We start from the raw sequence: 20,397 nt of genomic DNA on the forward strand, positions 1-20,397 counted from the left end.
CTCTCCAAATTGGCTTAGGAGCTCACACTGAGAATAAATCTTTGAGCTGAGTCTCACTTGCTGCTGCTCTGGGTATAAGTTCTCTCCAGAGTCAGCTATACCCAGTGAGTCTTAGGTGGATGGGGGTCATTTCTTTTTTTGGTACCAGGGATTGAACTCAGGGGCCCTTAACCATTGAGCCACATCCTCAGTCCTTTTATATTTTATTTTGGGACAGTTTCTTGCTGAGTTGCTTAGGGCCTTGTTAAGTTGCTGAGGCGGGCTTTGAACTCACAATCTTCCTGCCTCAACCTCCCAAGCTGCTAGTATTATAGGTGTGCACCACCCCGCTCAGTGAGGTCATGGTTTTGATAAAGAAATCTGTTGAGCCAAGAAGCCGCTGAGCCAGTTCTGTTAATTTGTCCTGGGGCCCTGTGGACCCCAAGATGAAAAAGACATTGGTTTAGTCCTTAAGGAACTAATAGTGTATGAGAAGACCCGACAAGGTGGCAACCAAGTTCCCCCACATTTGTGTGGTCACTGGGGAGTTGATGGCTCATGCCCAGGAAGCCACTCAGCTAGGACTCCAGAATGGCATCCACAAGAGTCACCAGTGTTGGTCAGTTCTTTGTTGCTGTGACCAAAATACCCAAGAAGAACAACTTGGTGGAGAAAAAGGTTATTTTGTCTCATGGGTTTAGAGGTTCATTTCATGGTTGGCCAGCTCCATTGATCTGGATCTGGGATGAGGGCGAAGGGCATGGTGGAGGAAAGCTGCTAGCTCAGCAAGAAGAGAGGGGCTGCAGGAAAGATGCACCCCTACAGGGTACACCCTCCGTGATCCCCCTCCTCCAGCCATGCCCCACCTGCCTATAGTTACCACTCAGTCCATTCAAACTAGGATGCAGTGATTAAGTTCCAGGTCTCATAATCCATCAATCATTTCACTTCTTCTCACACAAGGAACTTTTGTGGTGAGGGGGGCACATTTTATAAAGAAACCACAAGAGCTCCTTTCAAAATAAAAGCTGTGACATTTCTGGGTTTGGGATAATAGATGCATTTTCCCTATTTTTCTTGCTAACTACAATGAAAGATACTGGATATTTTATAAAATAAACAAAAGAAAAGCTCTGCAAGGTGGAGAGAAGGAGGCAAGACTGGTTAAGGATGTTGAGGAGTGACATGGTAGTGAGTTATCTGGGATTTTTTTCCCCTTATATCCTGAACTGGGTGTTGGAGAAGCTGGTAATTCAGAAACACCAATGGACACAATCAAGAAAAGCCTTTTTTTTTTTCTAGATGAAAGACCAGAAAGAAAACAGATCAGAATAACAGGATATGTTTAGAGAATCACCTTCTACTCTTTGAAATACAGCAGAAAAGACTGCACTGCCTACCTCCCAGAACATACCATGTGGGGAGACTCAGCAATAATTATGAGATGCCCCTGTCCTGCTCCCCTCCCCTCCCCCCCCCACCCCTTGTCCCTGGGCTGTCACAGAAGGAAGTGAAGCAGTGGATGTCTGACTTTGATTTCTGGTGGAGATAGTGAGGTACCATTCCGATGCCAGAGGAGGACTGCTAAAACAGAGAATTTGCCAACTTCCAGAATCTCAAGCATCCGGGATACATTAAGAATCAGCCTCCAAACTAAGAATCAGAAACATCTCAATTGAATGAGAGAAGTCAATTAACAGGTGCCAACAGGGAGGTGACAAAGATGTTGGAACTATAGGGCAATGATGTTTAAAGCAGCCATCATAAAATACTTTGATAAGCAATCACAAATATGTTAGAAACAAATGAAGAAAGTCTCAACCAAGAAATAGTAGACATAAAAAAATGGAAACTTTAAAAATACAATAACTAAAATTAGCAAAACCTCAAAGAGGCTAAACAGATTCGAATCTACAGAGAAAGATAGAATAATAGAAATTGCCCAACTGGAAAAATAGAGAAAAATAGACTGAGAAAGAAAATAAATAGGGGTTGGGGACATGTTAGACTCTAACACTTCTGTCATTGGAGTTCCAGAAAAAAAGGAGAAAATTAACAAGACTGAAAAAGTAGTCAAGAAGCAATGGTTGAAAATTCCCAGAGATTCACGAAGTTGAAAACCCCTCAAAAGTAGAAGCTTAAAGAAATTCATGCCAAGACACATTCTAATAAACTCCTGAAAACTAAAGATGAAGAAAAAATCTTTTAAGTAGAAAGATATGATAGAAATGGCGCTTATTTTTAAGGGTAGAACAATTAGAGTGCCAGTAGATTTCTCATCAGAAACCACGGAAGTCAGAAGAAACGGCAAAACTCAACATTCTGCATCTAGTGACATTGACCTCGGGAATGAAGAAACATCCGATGAAAGAAAACCAAGAAAATTTACCACTAGCAAAGTTACCCTAAAAGAATGGCTGAATTAAATTATCTAAATAGAGATAAAATGATATGAGAAGGAATTTAGAACATTAGGGAGAAAATAAAATAACAGAACGAGTAAAAATATGAGTAAACACAATAGAATTTTCTTTACTTTTCAATTTCTCAAATATGACCGATAGTTGAAGAAAAAATCATAATGCTGTCTAGGTATAATGCTCAATGTAAAGTAAATACTTACGATAATTATGTTACAAATGTAGTAAGTTAAAGAAATGCAAGTGCAGGTAAGTTTCTACACTTTACTAGAACCGGTAAAATACCAACACTAGCAGACAGTGACAGTTATGTGTATACAGTTTAATTCCTAAAGAATAGTTAAAATATCTCTCCAAATAAACAAGTTCAAAACATTAGCTGGAATCCCAAAGAAAGTACAAGTAATTCATAGGAAAGAATGACAAAGGAAATAGATGAATAAGGCAAAAAGAAACAGAAAACAAAAATTAAAATGCCAGACTTAAACTTTAGAATGAAATGTAAACAATTAAATGAAATGTAAATGTAAATGATCTAAATATACTGATTAAGAGATAAACATTAGTTGCATAAAAAATGACCTCAATACATGCTGTCTACCTGAAACTGACTTAAAATATGAGATACATTAGTTGAAATCAAAAGATACTGCATGCAAACATTAATCAAAGGAGAACACGAATGAATATGTTAATAGCAAATAAAGTTAACTTTAGAGTAAAAAAAATTACCAGAGACAGTGAGGAACATTGTATAATGATAAAAGGGTCAATCCATTAAGCAAACCCAATATGTGGAATGAAATCCATTGTATTAACAGGCAAAATAAAAAAAATTCAAGGATCATAACAACTGATGCATAAAATACAGTTGGCAAAATCCAAGTCACTTTAATGATGAAACTTCAATTTATATAGAAAAAGAAAGTAGGAATAGAGTGGAATTTCCTTAATTTGATAAAAAAAAAAAAAATCCCCAAAGCCAACAGTTGACATCATACTTAACACATCTGATCCTACTAAGGTTGGGATCAAGGTAAGGCTATTTGCTCTTAACCTTCTTGTTCAACATAAGGCTGAAACTCTTTGTCAGTGCACTATAGCAAGAAAGAAAATAAAGGTCCTACAGATCAGAAAGGAAGAGATGAAACTGAAACTATGTGCAGATTACATAATAGTCTATGTAAAAAATTCCCCTAGGAATTTATAAAAACCTCTTAGAATTCATAAGTGAGTGCAGCAAGATTGTAGGATATAAACCCAACACAAAAAAATTAATGTGTTTCCTTTTTATTAGTCAGGATTAGTCAGCCCTAGTCTGAGACAAAAAATCCTAGAAACTCCCGGAGAATCACTGTTGAGAGTCCAGTTTGGAAGAGTCAAGGAGTTAGAATCCAATTTTCTCTGGCAGCGATTCTACTAATAGAGGCCCCGCTCAGGTCTGAAGCTTGCCTCTTCCTTCTTCTGTTTTTCATTAATTTAATTTAAAAAAAATTTTTTTAAAAATTTTTTGTTCCACCTGGGCTCCCTGCCTATTGATGGTACATCCCACATCGAGGGTGAGTGTCCCCCTCAGCTTGCTATCTCCCATGCCAATCATTCCCGGAAATACCTTCATCAACAATTCCAGAAGCCTCTTAGTCTTAGGCATCTCTTAATCTAACCAAATTGGCAATCCAGATTAAACCCCACTGTTTTCTACTAGCAATGCATATATGTAAATCAAAATCATATTATCATTTATAATTATTTAAGAAAAATGAAATACTTGGATATAACAAAATATGCACAGAACTCGTATGCTGAAAACTATAAAACTGAAGAAAGAATCCAAGTAGATGTAAGTAAATGGAGAGATATAATGTTTGCATAGATTGGAAAATTCAACATTTACTAAGATGTCAGTTTCATCCAAAATGATATATAGGTTTAACACAATACATATTGAAATTCCAGGGAGAATTTTTTTAATGAATATAGATAAGATTATTCTTCAATTTATATAGAAAAAGGAAATAGAATATGTAAACCAATTTTTTAAAAAAGAAAAGTGAAATGGAAGGAATCAGTTTGTCTGACTTTAGGACATACTATACTACAGGAATCCAGACATTATGGAATTGTTGGGGGGGATGAACACATCAATGGAATGTGCTAGTCAGTTTTTTTGTCATTTTGGCTGAGATAGCTGCCAAGAACAACTTGAAAGAGGAAAAGTTTATTTTGGCTTATGGTTTCAGAGTTTCAGTCCGTGGTTGGCTGATTCCATTTCTCTGGGTATGAGATGAGGCAGAACGTCATGGGGATAAGGTATGGGGGGGGAGAAGCTTCTCAGCTCATGGCAGCCAGGAAGTGACATGAGAAAGAATTGAGGTTCCATGGAAAAATATATATCCTAAAGGCATGCTCTACCTCCTCTAGCCACCTCCCACCTGCCTACAGTGACCAGCTAGCACAGTAGTTCTTTCAAATCTGTCAACTATATTAATCTATTGATTAGGTTAAAGCTCATGCAATGGAATCATTTTAGCTCTGAGCATTCCTGCATTGTCTCACACAGGAGCTTTTGGGGGACACCTCACATCCACACCATCACATGGGATGGTGTGAGTGAACCCAGAAATTTCTCCACAAAAATAAAGTCAATTGTGTTTCGAGGGGAATAGGATCAACTTTATTTAAGTATAGTTTATATACAACAGAAGTTAACCAATTTTAAGTGCTTAGCTTGATTAGTTTGGTATTATGTGTACAGTGTATAACCATAAAATATAATAAAAATATGGAACAATTAATCATGTCAAAGTTTCTTCATACAACCTTCTAGTCAGTCACTTTTCCAAACTTCTGGCCTTAAGCAATCGATAACCATTTCCTATTTCCACAATTTTGTCATCTCTGGAATTTCATACACTTGGGACTGTGCAGTGTTACAAACTTCTATCTACATCTTTTTTTAATTTTTATTTTTTGCATATAGTTTTTGAACTTCACCCATGTGACTATTATTCTATTTACTGTAGCAAGCAGGAGAGTCTTTTCAATGACTGGTGCTGTATAAACTGGGCTTCCTTAGGAAAAGAAACGAAACTTATATCAAAATTAGCTTATAAAAGAAGATAATATATAGTATAAAATATTTGGGATCTGGGTTGGATAAAAAGTTGTCACATATGATACCAAAAACCTGATTAATAAGTGTTAATAATTAGACTGTATCAAAACTAAAAAAAAATTACTCTGTGATAAGTCTTGTTGAGGTTGAAAGGATAAGATACTGGCTGAAAAAAATATTTGAAAATCACTGTTATGGTTTGGATGTGAAGTGTCCCCCAAAAGCTCACGTGTGAGACAATGCAAGAAGGTTGAGAGAAGAAATGATTGGGTTATGAAAACCTTAACTCAATCAGTGAATTAATCCCCTGATGGGATTAACTGAGTGGTAACTGAAGTGGTGGGGTGTGGCTGGAGGAGGTGGGAATTGGAGTGAGACTTTGCGGTTAAATATTTGTATCTGGTGAGTGGTCTCTCCCTGCTTCCTGATCACCACATAACCTGAATCTACACATGTGATAGAAGGGCACAGACCAGTACACACGCTTTGAAGCAATGTCCTTTTTATGGTTTTAATTCTGCATTATCATATGGAAAATGTAACTATTATGGAAAACTGAATGAAGGGCCCAGGAGACGTCTTTGTACTTCCTAGGAATCTGTAATTATTTTAAACATAAAAAGTTTAAAAACCAAAAAAGAAACCAAAGGATCTGAGTAAAACTATTGGGATTTCTCCCCAACGTGGTGCTCACTGAGGTGAGAGAAAGTCAGAGGAAGAGGAAACTCACACCAACCAGGTGTTTTCTCTTAATCGGCAGCATTCTGGAAATCAAGAAAAAGGGATTCGAGAGTAGCAGTGGTATGTGCCACCGTGCCTGCTGTAAGTCGATATTTTTAAAGTTTTATTTTTTTATTGATGCATTTAATTGTACATATTAGTGGGATTCATTGTAACAGATTCATCCATGTGCCTAACAAAGTTTTAAAAAGAATCACAGTCAGGCACAGGTTATACATTCCCATTGTATCCTGTTGATGTTACAGACAAGTGCGGTAAAAATTAGCATGTTGAACAGAAAGAGATTAGGATTAAAGCATAACTGAAATGAAATGGCTGGAAATATTAGGTTTTGAAGGAGCTCCATAAATTATGAAAAATTTTACTTGATTTCACTCTTTCTCTGTCTTGGCCACCATCACCACTCAGTTCAAAGAGTATTTGAGACACACCCACCATTTATTCTAGTCTATCATTTGGAGAAGCAAAAGGTAAGGATCCCAGACTGAGAGTCAGGAGGACTTCTGTGACACAGTGGTCAGCAGGGCCTGACATGGTCCCTTGTGACTTGCCCTTTTGGTGGTCAGACCTTGGCTACTGTCCCCTGTGATTTAGCTGGACCCCGTGACTTGGTTCTCACCCATGGAATGCAGAGGAAATGGTGGAGCGTCTTGCTGTGATTGGGCTGGCTTTGTTTCTCTCCTTTGCCTTTCAGACTGTGATGAAGCAAGCTCCTCTATTGGAAGGGCTCATGTGGGAAAGAGCTGGATCTCTCTAACCCTCCTCTAGCAGCTGGATTCTGAGGCCCAGAGGTCAACAGCAAGTGAGGATCAAGCCAGGTGGGTGAGTGGGAAGGGAAAGCTCCTGGGGATGCATGCAGCCTGTGAGATTCCTGAGCCAGCTGAGCTGTGCTTGCATTCCTGATTCCGGGAAAATGGGAGGTAAGATGTGCTACTGTAGGCCACAGAGTTTCAGGTAGTTTATTATGCAGCAATAGATGACCAAAATAGATATTAAGACTTTTGCGTAATAAAAAGAAAACAGTAGGCCTATGGTCAACTGGCCCAGTTCAAACGAAAGGACAAGAACCACTCTTGCCATCTCCAGTTCACCATTGTGCCCTGTGCTATTTTGTACCCTTGTTTAGGCTCTTCCTGCCTAAGGTGACGACATTTGTGTTGATTCATGTTTTCCAAAGGTGATTCACCCTTCTTCACTGTGATGATGTTTTCTCCTTTTGAATTGAGTGGGCCTATGAATTGATGCTATTTGACTTCTGAGGTTGGATCACACAAAATAACGTAGTTTTTGCTTGTCCTATTGGAACACTTACTTGGGAATCCAGCCGTCATGCTGTGAGGGAGCCAAGCATCCACACAGGAGGCCCCAGCTGGCCACTAATAGTGGCTACCACAGGGGGATGGGACAGAGAGTTGGAAGATTGGATCCCCAGCCTTTTTAGCCTCCTGCCCTGATTGACACTAAGGAGTTTAGACTGAGGATCTCCAAGTGTGAAAATAAAATGTCATCATGATTTTAATTCACTAAATTTTGGGGGGAGTTAGTTACGCAGCAATAGAGACAAAGAACCACCTACGAGTCTGTGTGTGTGTCTGTGTGCCTCTACAAGGAAGGCTGGACACCCAGGTCCTAAAAGCTCTGAAAGGCTAGAAAATAGGCAGCAGATGTGTTGGGTCCTTGGGAGACACAACCACAAGAGGGTGCTTAACATTACCTCATGTTCTGAGAGGTGACCATGCTTCTTGGGGCTGCATCCACTCCCGACAGGACGCTGTTAGCAGGGCCCCAATTGAAACTAGGATTGGGCCAGGATGTGGGACTGCCTAATATTTGGCATCTCTTTTAACAGATTTTCTTTATTTAGAGGATAGGATCAACTTCCACCGAGTCAGGGCAGAGGAGAACATGACTGAGCTGGCTCAGCTTTCCTCAGCAATCCTGGGTGACTCTGCTCAGACTTTTGCCCAGCAAAACAAGCTGGCTCTGGGCTGCAGCAATGTCTTCTCTGCTGGGCAGGCATCAGCACCATCTTGGTTGTCACTGTAACAGCTCCTTTGTCTTCCCTCCTGCTCTATCAGCCTACCGAAGTCCTCCCTACAAACATGGAGTGTGTTCCCCCGAGGTGTACTTTGGAAGACACAGATTTCTTGTCTCATAGCCCGTGGACGTTCCTGTTATTTGTGTTTGCCTGTGCCGGCCACAATCTGCCCCTTATTCCGTCTCTGGGTTATTCTTCCCAAGACTCTACCCACAGACTCTGGCACCTCAGAATATCCCCAGTCATTTGACATCAAGCAGAGTGCAGTGAGCCAGCAGACAGCAGTGAACAGGGAAGGGAACTTACTACCAACTGTAATAAAATGGCAGGGGATTGGGCTGCCATTGACAATGGACATTATAAGAGAGCGAGATGATGGGAGAACAGAGCACCTACTGAAGGGAGATTTGATACGATAAAATTCAAGGTGATAGCTCTTGTTGGAAAAATAAGATCTACCTTTCATGTCACATGTGGGTGATGATGAGATCTCAGGTGAAGAAGAAAGCCCTGGGGGGCAGGACAAGAGCTGCATAGAGTTCAATGTCAGTGCAAAACTCATTTCAAAGAGAGAAATCTGCAGCATAATATTCGTTCATTCATTCTACAAACCACAGTGAGCACCTCCATGTGAAAACACCAAAGTATATACTCAGATAAAAGAATAATCAGATGTACCCTAATTTCTGCCTTTACAGACATGTTACTCCAGAGGGTACCAGTTGTGAAAGAAAGACTTAACAAATAAACAGTTCAATGCAAATGTTGACAACTGCTAGGAGAAGAAAAACAGGGGCGTGACGACTTGGTTTGGACTTCTGTGAGTAAATGACACTAAGGCAGAAGTCCTGCTGTCTGTAGGGTGCATGCCCATGGGAGAGCCTCATCTCATGGTATAGCCCTCACCTTCAGAATGAGAAGGGAGCCATTCTAATTAGTGTTTTTGATTATAGGAAAAGAGAAATAGGCTGGCTGTTTAGGTCAAGAAATGATTTGTTTCAAAGATAGGAAGCCTTGAATAATCACTAGGGAAGTAGGAGAACTAGGTTTGACAGGTGTGCACACACCATGAACCATCCACAGAGAAGACCCTATCCTGGAGGCTGAGTGTTGCAACTGTTCCCCAGGCAAATGGCCTGTGATCACCAGCTCCAATTCAAAACCAGAACTAGGTTTTAGAGAGGCCAAGGTGGCTGTGCTGATTAGAGATTCCCTGGATCTCTAATCCTGCATCTGGAGTTCACTTGGCCTCTCAACCAGCTACAAAAGTGGGCATTTAGACATTCAGAGGCAACCACCATTCCCAGATGGCACATTCCCATTCTACCTAAATTTGTGGCTGGGTAGGGTGGGCACAGGTATGCATGGCTCTGGGACACACGCTCTTTCTGGGGCCCTATGGAGTGTCACGGTGGGAATGAGCACAGTAGCACAGGCAGTGGGAATCTGCATCTGATTTTGCATTCTAAAGTGTACACACTGTGTGCATGTGAATGCAGAATCAGCTCACCTATCAAATTAAAAAGCCTTTTAAAACATTATAGTTATTCATTGATTATGCAGTGAGTACTGTGAAATCCAACATTTCTGGAAGGCATTTTGACAATGTAGATCCAAAAGCCTTGAAGATAAAGCCCTTGACTTGGTTCTATGCCTGGGAAGATAGCCTAAGGAAATAATTAAGGATAAGGACACAGATTTACCAGAAGAATATAGGTCCTAACTACAAAAGTGCTGCTGCAAAGGGAAGTATCAGTGAGAACTCACGAATAAAGTGGGAAAATGAAATCCAATTAATTTAGCAAGAATCACCTTCTTGTGCCTCTTGGGGCAGATGGTGCTTTAGGAATGGCTCACTGCAGGGTTCATACACAATTGTAAATATCTGCTGGTAAGTTCATTCTTCTCAGCGTTTTCACTTTCTCTGTGTTCATTCTGATCCAATACAGGTTTTCTACTCATAGCTTAGAGCACTTCCTAGGGTTCACCTTTAGCAGCAAAACAGATCTGTGTCTCAGCATTCTAAGGGAAAACTCAAGGCACTCTCTGATTGGACAGGTTGAATCACATGACCTCCTGGATCAGTTCAATGCAAATTGGTGGGAAGGCTGCTCCCCACCTACTCAGTCCTGGGTGTGGTCTTTCCATCCAGGGCTGGGTGTTAAGAAGCCACGCCTCAATGCCCTCCTTAATTGGCTCCCTGTGAACAAAACCTTCTCCGGACCTGGACTGTCTTGCTAGGGTAGATCGGGTTTATATTTCAATCTGACCATAAAACCACACATTAGGAAAGGTACCTAATCAATTAGTTCTAATTAATTATGAACAGAATGTGTCTCCAGCTGTGGGATGCGGTTTGTTTTCTGTTGGCTCTAATTAGAAAAAGTTTAGTGACTGTCTAAAAATAAAATGTGCAAGGGAGCCATGGGACGGGGGCTGGGGAGGGGGGAATAGAAAAAGAGCAGGTGGTTAGAATTAGTGTTAAATGGCAACTAGAATGCTGTAACCGCTTCCCATTGACGTGGAAGCAGCTTGCTTGATGCTGAATATAGCTCAGGACAGAGTTCTGGGGAAGCCGAGACTTCTCCATTCAAGGACCGCCCTTCCCTGCGCCATTCATCACTCTCAGCTCTCTCCTGTACGCTTCCTAGGCAAAGCTAGCCAGCAGCAGTCCACCTTGGGCCAGGCTGGGTGGGCACAACAGGACCTTGGGTCCCAGATGATTCTGGCCCCAAGCTGCTGCTACCAGTGGGGGAATGCTATAGCTCGGTGCCCTGTTAGAGCTCTGTCTAGGACAAGGAGGGTGTGCCTCTGCTGGGGGAGACAGAGGGAACTTTCTGGAGATATCAGGTATTGAGGGAATTTCTCACTCCCTCCGTGGCTTCTGTGCTACTCAGCTTCATGTCAGTGTAATGAATACCTGGGATAATGAACTTATATATAGAAAGGTTTTATTTTGGCTTGTAGTTTTGGAGATTCCGATCCAAGATTGATGGGCTGTTGCTTTGGGCTTTGGGTGAGCATGCTGGATGGCAATGGATGAGAGCAGGTGGTGGAAGAAATGCCCAGGAAGCAAAGAGAGAGAGGAGGGACCAGGGCCCTGAGGACCTTCCCCTAGACCCCAAAGGTTCCATCGTCTCCCAATAGTGCCATCCTGGGGATGGGGGACATTCAAAATCCAAACTCTAGTTTCCTGTCTGTGTGTTGTAGAAAAATACTGTATTTGCTGCTAGATGCTTTCAAGAACATATTAAACCTGACCCACACCTGCTTAAGGTCTGTGAGGTTTAAGGGGTTGAGTGGAATGAGCACCCAGCATTGGGCACCAGAGGTCACTGGGGAATAGGACAGATGGGTTTCATAGATGTGCTGGGAGGTGGTGGTGAAGAAGACAGGGGCCAGAGGAAAATGAGAGTGAATGCCTATCATTTTGAGCCCCATAACCTCAGGCAAGTCACTCGCACCTCTGAAGCTGTCTCCCCTTCTGTTCCACTGAGATGTGAATTCCAATCTCACAAGGTGGCTTAGCGAATTGAATGAGATAGCGGATGGTGTTGGAGCGCAGCAGAGCGCCTGGCACAGGCACGTCCAGGAGCTCAACAAGTGGGAGCTGTTGGTGTGATAGCGACTGGAGAGCGGTGTCAAGAAATCTCTCTTTCTACCCTTGGCAGAGAATCAGTTCTCAACAGGGAAAGTTTCTTGGTGTTTCTTCTTTGCAGAACAAGTGGCAGGGAGCCACCCTCCCTCGAGTATGCTGCTTTGCTGCAGGCCACAGGTGGCTGCCACGTTCCAGTAGGAGAGCTGGCGAAAGCTCAGTGTGTCGGGACTCCTGAGTGAGGGCATCAGCAGAGCTGATACTGTCCACAAAAGGACTTCAGGCAGGGCTGGCCATGGCCGCCTCAGCCTCAGTGACATCAACTGGGACCCTCAAGACTTGAATGACATGCATAGCAAAATCCAGACTGCGGCAGAACAGAGGCAGGCCCCTCTGTCCCCCTGGCTAACAGATGTCCCATGTCTTCTTCAGGGAAGTGAATGCATGTCAACCCCAAACAGGAGCCACTCTGAGTGGCCTGCTGTGTCTCAGTTCATCCTCCCACTGTTTTAGAAGTTCTTATGTTTTGTGTTACGTTAAAGACATCACCTGCAAATGCCATGATTTTATTCTCTTTTATTGGTGAGCAACATTCCATTGTGTATATATGGCACGTTTTTAAAATCCATTCATCTATTGAAGGGCATCTAGGTTGGTTCCACAGTTTAGCTATTGGGAATTGTGCTGCTATAAACATTGATGGATGGAGTTAGAGAAGACAATGCTAAGTGGAGTCAGCCAATCTCCAAAAACCAAATGCTGGATGTTTTCTTTGATATAAGGGGGCTGATTCACAGTGGGATAGGGAGCGGGAGCATGGGAGGAATAGACAAACTCTAGATAGAGCAGAGGGATTGGAGGGGAAGGGAGGGGGCAGAGGGTTATTAATGATGGTGGAATGTGATGATCATTATTATCCAGAGTACAGGTATAAAGGCACGTATTGGTGTGGATATACTGTGTATACAACCAGAGATATGAAAAATTGTGCTCTATATGAGTAATAAGAATTGTAATGCATTCCACTGTCACATATAAATAAAAAATAAATAAAATTGCATTTTAAAAGAAAAAAAAAAGACAACTTTCAGGTATCACTGCCTTCTAAACTGTGTTCCCGGGGTGATCATTATTAAGTGATGCTAATTTTGAACACAATATCCTCTGAGCATGGAAATATGGGAGATTCCTTAAAAACCCTGGTCTAATAAAGACCAATTTAACTTGGCTAAGCCTAGCACACCCCTCCCTCAGTGCCAGGGCAGGTCAACCTACACGAGGACAGCCGCTCCTTTCCTGAGAGGGGAGGAGATGCATACAAGGGCCAGACCTCTGCTGTTTTAATCCAGTGTGGTTCTTGGGCAGGACTCACTTACCTGCAAGATGCCTGTCCTCTGGATCCTGGGTCTGCTCACTGAGGGGTTTGTTTTTTGTTAATACTGAATTGTTTCAGGAGCTGTTTCTTCCATTTCTGCTTCAGAGCATTTACTAATGTACTTAGACACTATGGGTTTGTTGGTGACAGTGTAGAAATGATGTATCCGGTTGCAGGCTGAGGCTCTGCAGCTGTATGGGGGCTTGGGCTGGGCTCCATGCCAGTCTTGAAGACTCATGCCAAGTTCCCTCAAGGGAGTTGAACTCTGCAATCTCAATAGTGGCCTTGCCTACCCAAGGGCAGGTCATACTGGCTTATGTTCAGGCTCATCACTGTAGCCTCTGTTCATTTCTGACTTCTCGTTTAAGGTTGTCTATGTGTGTTCATTTTTTTGTTTTGTTTATAGTTTCTATGTTTGGAGCAAAGGATGGGTGGAGATGGATGGAAGGTGGATTTCAGTTTTTGTTTAGTCCTGGACTCTTTGGGATCCTCTGATCTGACATGTGCCTCCTTCCAAGCATGCACCTTTCTTTCTGCCTGCCTAGAACATCTTTATACTATCGAAGTAGATGAGCCCTGAAATCTGAGAGTCAAAGTCCCATGGAAGCTTATGTCCTGCTCAGGTCAGTATCTAATAAAGATGAGCAGAGCAGCCACTTGGGGCAGCCATTTAGGGACCCAGATCCTTCCCATCCTATCACATAGTCCTCCGAGTGGAATGAAAACTTCTCCATTCAGTTTCAAGTGACTTTCTTTGGAGCTTCAAGTATTAAATTTCTCATAACAATTCAAATTCTTATTCACAACTTTTATTTTAAACTTATTTGTATGCATGCATTCTGAGGAAACAAAGCAATCTGCCCCGAGGAAAGACATCTGGGACTAGCAGGCTCCTTTCCCCTCTTTGGAAGGCTCAGCAGGTGTCGCTGGATGTTGCTATAAAGACACCTCATGGATGAGCTTAACATTTCAGTCCATGGACTCCAGAGTAAAGCAGATTGCCGCCATAATGTGTATGGACCTCATGCAATCAGATGAAGGATTTACAAGAAAACAAAGTGACCCCACTGGACAAAAAGAAATTCTTGCAGAAGTTGGCCTTTTGACTCAAACTTCAGCCCTGCCCTGGGTCTCCAGGATGACCATCCATCTTGCAGAGTTTGGACTTTCCAGCCCCCATAGTGTCATTGAGCCAGTTCTTTTAAATACATCTATGGGGTTTGAGGGGAAGGGAGGAGGCATGGGATAATTCATGATGGTGGAATGCGATGATCATCATTATTCAAAGTACAGGTATAAAGGCACAAATTGGTGTGAATATACTATGTATATAACCAGAGATATGAAAAATTCTGCTGTCTCTCTATATAATAAGAATTGTAATGCATTCTGCTATCATATAAATAAAAAAATAAAATAAATACATCTCTTGGTTTCTGCTGTCCTTTTTTTTTTTTCTGTCTTTCTCTGTCTGTCTCTCCACACATTCATCCTGTTGGTTCTGGTTTCTCTTGGGAGCTTTGCCTCTGTGAAGAAGGCAGAGGAATATTCCCTGTATGGAAAAAGCACGTGCATAGACCTGAAGGTTGGAGATGGCTGGGCTCTTTCAGGAAGCTGAAAAGCATTTGGTGAGGCCTGGGTTCAGGGTGAGGCAGAGAGGTAAGAAAGATGTAAGACAGGATGATCTACACTTGGGGCACTTAGGACCATTTCAGCCCTATGGGTTGATCAGAAGCTCCTGCAGCATTTAAGTAGAGGAGTGACCTGCTCAGAATTGTGTTTCCAAAGGGTCACATCATGGGGCTCAATGGATTGCAAGGTGGGAGCCTGGGAGGCCAGTGAGGTCCTGCTGTGGACCAGGCTGGTGATGGGGAGTTCCTGGGAGATGGGGAGGGTGTGAATCCATGCAGAGCCCTCCCTCATTCTCCCTGATATTTCATAGCCATCAGGTCTGCCTGGTATTCCAGCCACCCTTCTGAATGCTTCCTCAACTGGTTTCTGTTTGTGTGCTAAGCCCCGCCTGACATCCTATGCCACATCACTGACTTCCTATCACAGGGCATTTTCTGCAACAGTGGTTTGCTCAATGGACATTAGCGAGGTTGCAGTCAGGAAGAGTCTTATTCTTTCCCACTGGCCCTGAAGCACACCACCTCTCCTTTCCTCAGTGCACATTGGCATATACCTGATGAAAACATTTGATTTTATTGAAATTGAAATTAGGATTCCACAGAGAATTTCCAAGCCGACCTGTGGGCCAGCGATGGACAATAGAGAGGGGACTGTGGCAGCTGCTCACTTCCTTCACCCCACCCCCTCTGGTCCCTTCAGGGTTGGGGATAGGGGAAAGGGTTAAGGGTTTTGTGCTGGGCTGGTTCTCTGGGAAGTTCTTGTTCCTCAAACCCTCATCATAGGGTACATGCTCTTGTTCCCTGTGCATTCACAGATTCTTTGGAAACTCCCAGGGGGTCCTTTGTGTTTCCCATCCCCTAGTAGAACCCCAACCCCAGGGGCTTCTTACCGGAGGAAGCAGCCCTCTTTGGGAAGTGGGCAGCGAACATGGTGGAGGCCAGGCCATTCAGAGTCCTGTAAACCTCAAAGTGGACTTGCCTTGCCAGGGAAGTCCCTATGTTCTCGTCACTACCTCCAATAGTGCCAGCCCCTTCTCCTTGCTTTCACAGGGCTCTTGACCTCCTCCACAATTTAGGACACAGCTGCCACATTCTCCCAAGGACTGTTGAAGGTTCTCCTTCTAAGACAGCATGGGACCTGCAAGACTTGAAACTCGGTACTCATCCAGCCAGTATCTCATGTCCTTTATATCAGACAAGCCCACACTCTTCAGAAGGATTCTCTGGGTGGGTGTCTCATTTTTTACCTGGGTTGAGGTAGGGAAGAGGTTACAAAATTCTTCCTATAATTTTTAAAGAGATCTTTGCCTATAAGGAAACTTTGGGCTTCTCTCACCTCTAGGTTGGAGATTGGTGTTGGGTTAAGGATAGAAGAACCAGGACTATCTAATGCTATTTGTGGAATATGGGAATATGCATCACCCATTGGCCTCAAGAGGAGATGTCTGCCACAATTCTGAAAAACCAGAATGTAGCCTATTGCAAATAATTTGAAGTTTTAAATTTCTCATTGAATTAAGAATTCAGTCAACACAAAGGATTCGTTTGTTCATCTTTATCTTTGTAGTAACAAATACAGTATCTGGCACAGAGCACAGAGTAGCATTTGAATGAATAAGGATAGACTAACTTGGTAAGTGGATGAAGAAGGATCATAGGAGGGATTACATACTGTTTCTACCAATCCCTGGCTCCTGGTGATTGCACATGGTGTTCTGAAACACTCTAACCTGGGACTTGGATAGGCAGTGATTGGACATGTAGCATGTGGGCAAAGAGATAGTGGGTTCACCTCTGAGATCTGTATAGTAAGCCAGGACTCTTGGATTCGGAGATAAACAGAGGCTCCTTTTAACCAGACCTGAATGGTGTTTTATTTGTTGTCTTTTGTTAGTGTCATTCAGGTACAACCTAATTAGGCTAATTGATTTGTTTTGGTTCTTGCATCCCATGATTAATTAGCCAGAGGTGACCTTTATGGAGCCCCTAGGATTTCTGTTGCTTTTTGTGGTCCTCATGTCTTCTCTGACTCTTACAGATCAATGCCACAACCTGGATTTTGTTGCATTGTATCTTCATACCCCTTTAAATCAGGGACTCATCCCTGCTGCAGATCTTCCCACCTGCATTCTGTGCAGTGGAGAATAGCCAGGAACAAGCCAAGCCAAAATTCCAACAAGATTCCAATTTATCATGGTAATGGGAATGCCTTCTGGGCTCTTAAAAAGATGTAGTTAGGATAAAATTAAGAGGTCACCATCAAGATCAGTGAGATTTTTACTTTACTTATATGCTAAGAAGTTAGTTTCATGGGTGTTGACAGAAAATAAACCAGACTCCTGGATCATAAATGAAAGATTCTATTTCTCAGAGTAAAAGCAGCAGCCAGAATGTCAGCATAGTTCTATTGGCTTCCTTGTCCTCATGTCCTACTGTGGTAATGCACAGACCCAATTCTATGTTAGGCATGCAGTAGGTTTGAACTGACCATGAGGAACTCAGGCCAAGGGCAATTGCTTTTTGAGAAGTAGCAAACACTGCAGCAAACAGCAGGTGCATGGTGGTTTGTGGTCATGCCGTGGTCATCTTGACCTACTTAGGTGCCTCAGAAACTGCTCAACATCTGCAGACTGATTCATTGTGAAGCTGGGCACATTCAGTGAGACTGACAGGCCAATGGTGGTCTGTCAATTCCAACAAGCTCATGCTATGAGGCCACTCTAACATTTCTTTTTTTTTCTTCTTCTTATCCATCCCCAACTCTTCTTCCTTCCTTCCTTCCTTCCTTCCTTTCTTTCTTTCTTTCTTTCTCTTTCTTTCTTTCTTTCTTTCTTTCTTTCTTTCTTTCTTTCTTTCTTTCTTTCTTGTATTGGAGATTGAACCCAGGGGCATTTTACCACTGAGCTATGTTATTTTTTTGTTCTGAGACAGGGTCTCTCTAAATTACATAGGGCCTTGCTAAGTTGCTGAGACTGGCCTCAAATTTGCCATCCTCTTGCCTTAGCTTCCCAAGTTTCTAGGATTACAGGCATGTGCCCCTGCACCCAGGTCCACTCCAACATTTATAACTCTGCAAATCTCCTAGGAACACCTCTGGCTTCTCAATCTCATTTTGCATAGGCCATTTCTGAGCTGAAGGGCTAACAGGTGGAGCAGCTCCCAAATCATGCTCATTGAGGGCCACACGTGTAACTTCTGTACCTCGGTGATTACACTTTTCCTCTTTCACCCAATACCCATATCCATGTCTTCACTTGAGTTGAACTGATGTAAATTAGTGTGCTGTATTCTTTTTGACATGTTGGCTTCCAAGTTGCCTTTCCAGTTAAAACCTGGAATATTATGGACTCTTCCAGGATGTGACGATAGTGGGTTGGATATGAGAAGAACTGGGTTCTCCATCAGAGTAACTCCCAGGCAAAGTGTTGAGGAAGAGTCAAGAAAGGCAAGAGGTCATGCCGAGGGTCTTGAGCCCAGCCCTACAATTCTAATGAACAAGAGAGGACCACAGGCTGCTCAAACCCACTGGGCTCAGTTGAATCTTATTTCCCAGAAGAGGCCAGAATGATCTTAGAAAAACCAAATTCAGGTAATGTTCCCTTTTTTTCCCCATGAATCCTATCACATTCAAAATGAAATTCCAACTCTATTCTAAGGCTAATAAAGCTCACCACGATGCCAGCAGAGCCCTGTCTTCTTTCTTTGCCTCACTTATTCTACTCTGACCATGTTGAATCTCATCACGCTTCTACTTAAATCCCTCTGTCTGTAAATGTACTCTTCTGAGAGAGGACATCTATCAACACCCTGGTGCCCCACCAGTCATTTTCCAATGCCTAACTCTGTTTTTCATCATGGTGCTAGGTCCATGTGAAGTTGCTGGTTTCTTTTTTATCATTATCCAGGTGGGCAGAGGCCTGGGCTCCTTGCTTTCTGTTGAATAGAGCTGGCCTTCACATGTAGACAGGATGGACTCAGCAGGCTATGATGCTTTTTTTTTGCCGAAGAAGTTGAGGTTCTTCCTGACCCGTTGGGTGATGACCTTGGACCTCTTCAGGTCTAAGAAGGTCTTGATTCCTTATCTTCTGCTTGTCCCTACACCTGCCCTGCAGTTATGGTTAAGAGTGCCTTAGTCCTGATATTCTGAGATACTATGGCATGTGGTGGTCAGGGGCTGTCAAGGAGTTATGGTCATCCTGCAGTAGTTGTCTTATTCAGGCACTTTAGTGGAATATATGAATGGAGTGAAGGAGGCCAGTCCCTGACCAGCTGGAGCTTATAGCTGCCTTTCATTTGGACCCCTTCCCAGGCATCTAGAAGGTTCTTGATGAGTTCACTCTGCAGAGACCTGCCTGCTCCTGATAGAACTCGATATCACTGACATTTGGCTTTTACCACCTGACTTCCACCAAAACATCCTACTCTTGGATGCCTTGCCCATAGAATATAGGATCTGAGAGCTTCCCTGAACCCCAGGACACCATCTGAGATGCTGCTGGCTGACCATGCCTCAGCATTTTACTCTTCTTAATTAACATTGGTGTCCTAGTCATGTGGAAAGTCATGGAAAAGAAATTGGACTTTGCAATTCTAATCCTAAATCTCTTCCCTCCTGATTGTGTTATGTATCCTCTCTGAGCCTGACTTTTCTTGTCTGAAAGATGGAGATGTGAAACATCTTCTCTAAATAACTTTCATCAGTACTCTAAGTAGGTTATAAGGGTGTGTGTATAAAATCACCTTGTCAGTGTGACTGTTTAGCTTTCAAAAAGCAAATGGTGGGTGTTTCCAGTTCTTTTTGGCAGATGGGTGGCCACACTTTGGGTTTGTCTGTCTCACCATCTGTTGCAAGTGTGGTTTGGAGTGAGCCCAGGTTAGGATCTTGGCTTGATCACAGGGTGAGGTTCTTAATCTTCTCAAAACTTGTTTTTTTTTCCCCCACTGGTGGAATAAAGATAATTCTAGTAGTAAAATTCATAGTGAAGTTAAGGAAATCAAAGCTCCTAGATCTGTCCATGGTACAAATACTCCAGATAAAGGTCACGTCTACCAATGCACAAGGGTCTTTAGAGTTTGCTAAAGATTCCATGTCTTCCAGCCCAGGCCTTTCCTAAGGAGTTATCATCTGTCACTTTCTACCTTGATGTGGCCTGAGAGCCAGTTGGGGGTTTATGAGAGCACATGGCACTGAAGCCAAGCTGCCTGGTCATTCCTGGATCTCTTGGCACCATTCATTTCCCAACATGACCCCAATTTTGAGGATAATTTTGCACAATAAATAAGACGATGAACAGTCACACTGGTAAACAGATGACTGCGAGTAGTGAAAGATGTTTCCCACAAAGCATTCTGAATACGGTATTTATGGACTCAAGTTGTTACCAGAATATTTATAGACTGGATGCAAATGTAAAACATATGGTGAGCTCTTCCAGAAATACTCTTTCAATTAGGCTGTGCACAGTGCTCAGCCATGCTGCTCTTTCCTCTGAAGATGCTCTAC

At 42.6% G+C, this 20,397-nt stretch overlaps 1 long non-coding RNA gene across 1 annotated transcript; it reads left to right on the forward strand.

Annotated features, from left to right (window-relative positions):
* Positions 1 to 5,836: 5,836 nt before the first annotated feature.
* LOC125619373 lies at positions 5,837 to 12,555 on the forward strand. The gene is made up of 3 exons (XR_007350893.1): positions 5,837 to 6,336; positions 6,950 to 7,073; positions 12,013 to 12,555. It is a non-coding gene; the product is annotated as an uncharacterized LOC125619373 (long non-coding RNA).
* The last annotated feature ends 7,842 nt before the right edge of the window (positions 12,556 to 20,397 follow it).

The sequence above is a fragment of the Marmota marmota genome, unplaced genomic scaffold (assembly GCF_001458135.2).
Source record: "Marmota marmota marmota unplaced genomic scaffold, marMar, whole genome shotgun sequence".
NCBI classification, from domain to species: domain Eukaryota; kingdom Metazoa; phylum Chordata; class Mammalia; order Rodentia; family Sciuridae; genus Marmota; species Marmota marmota.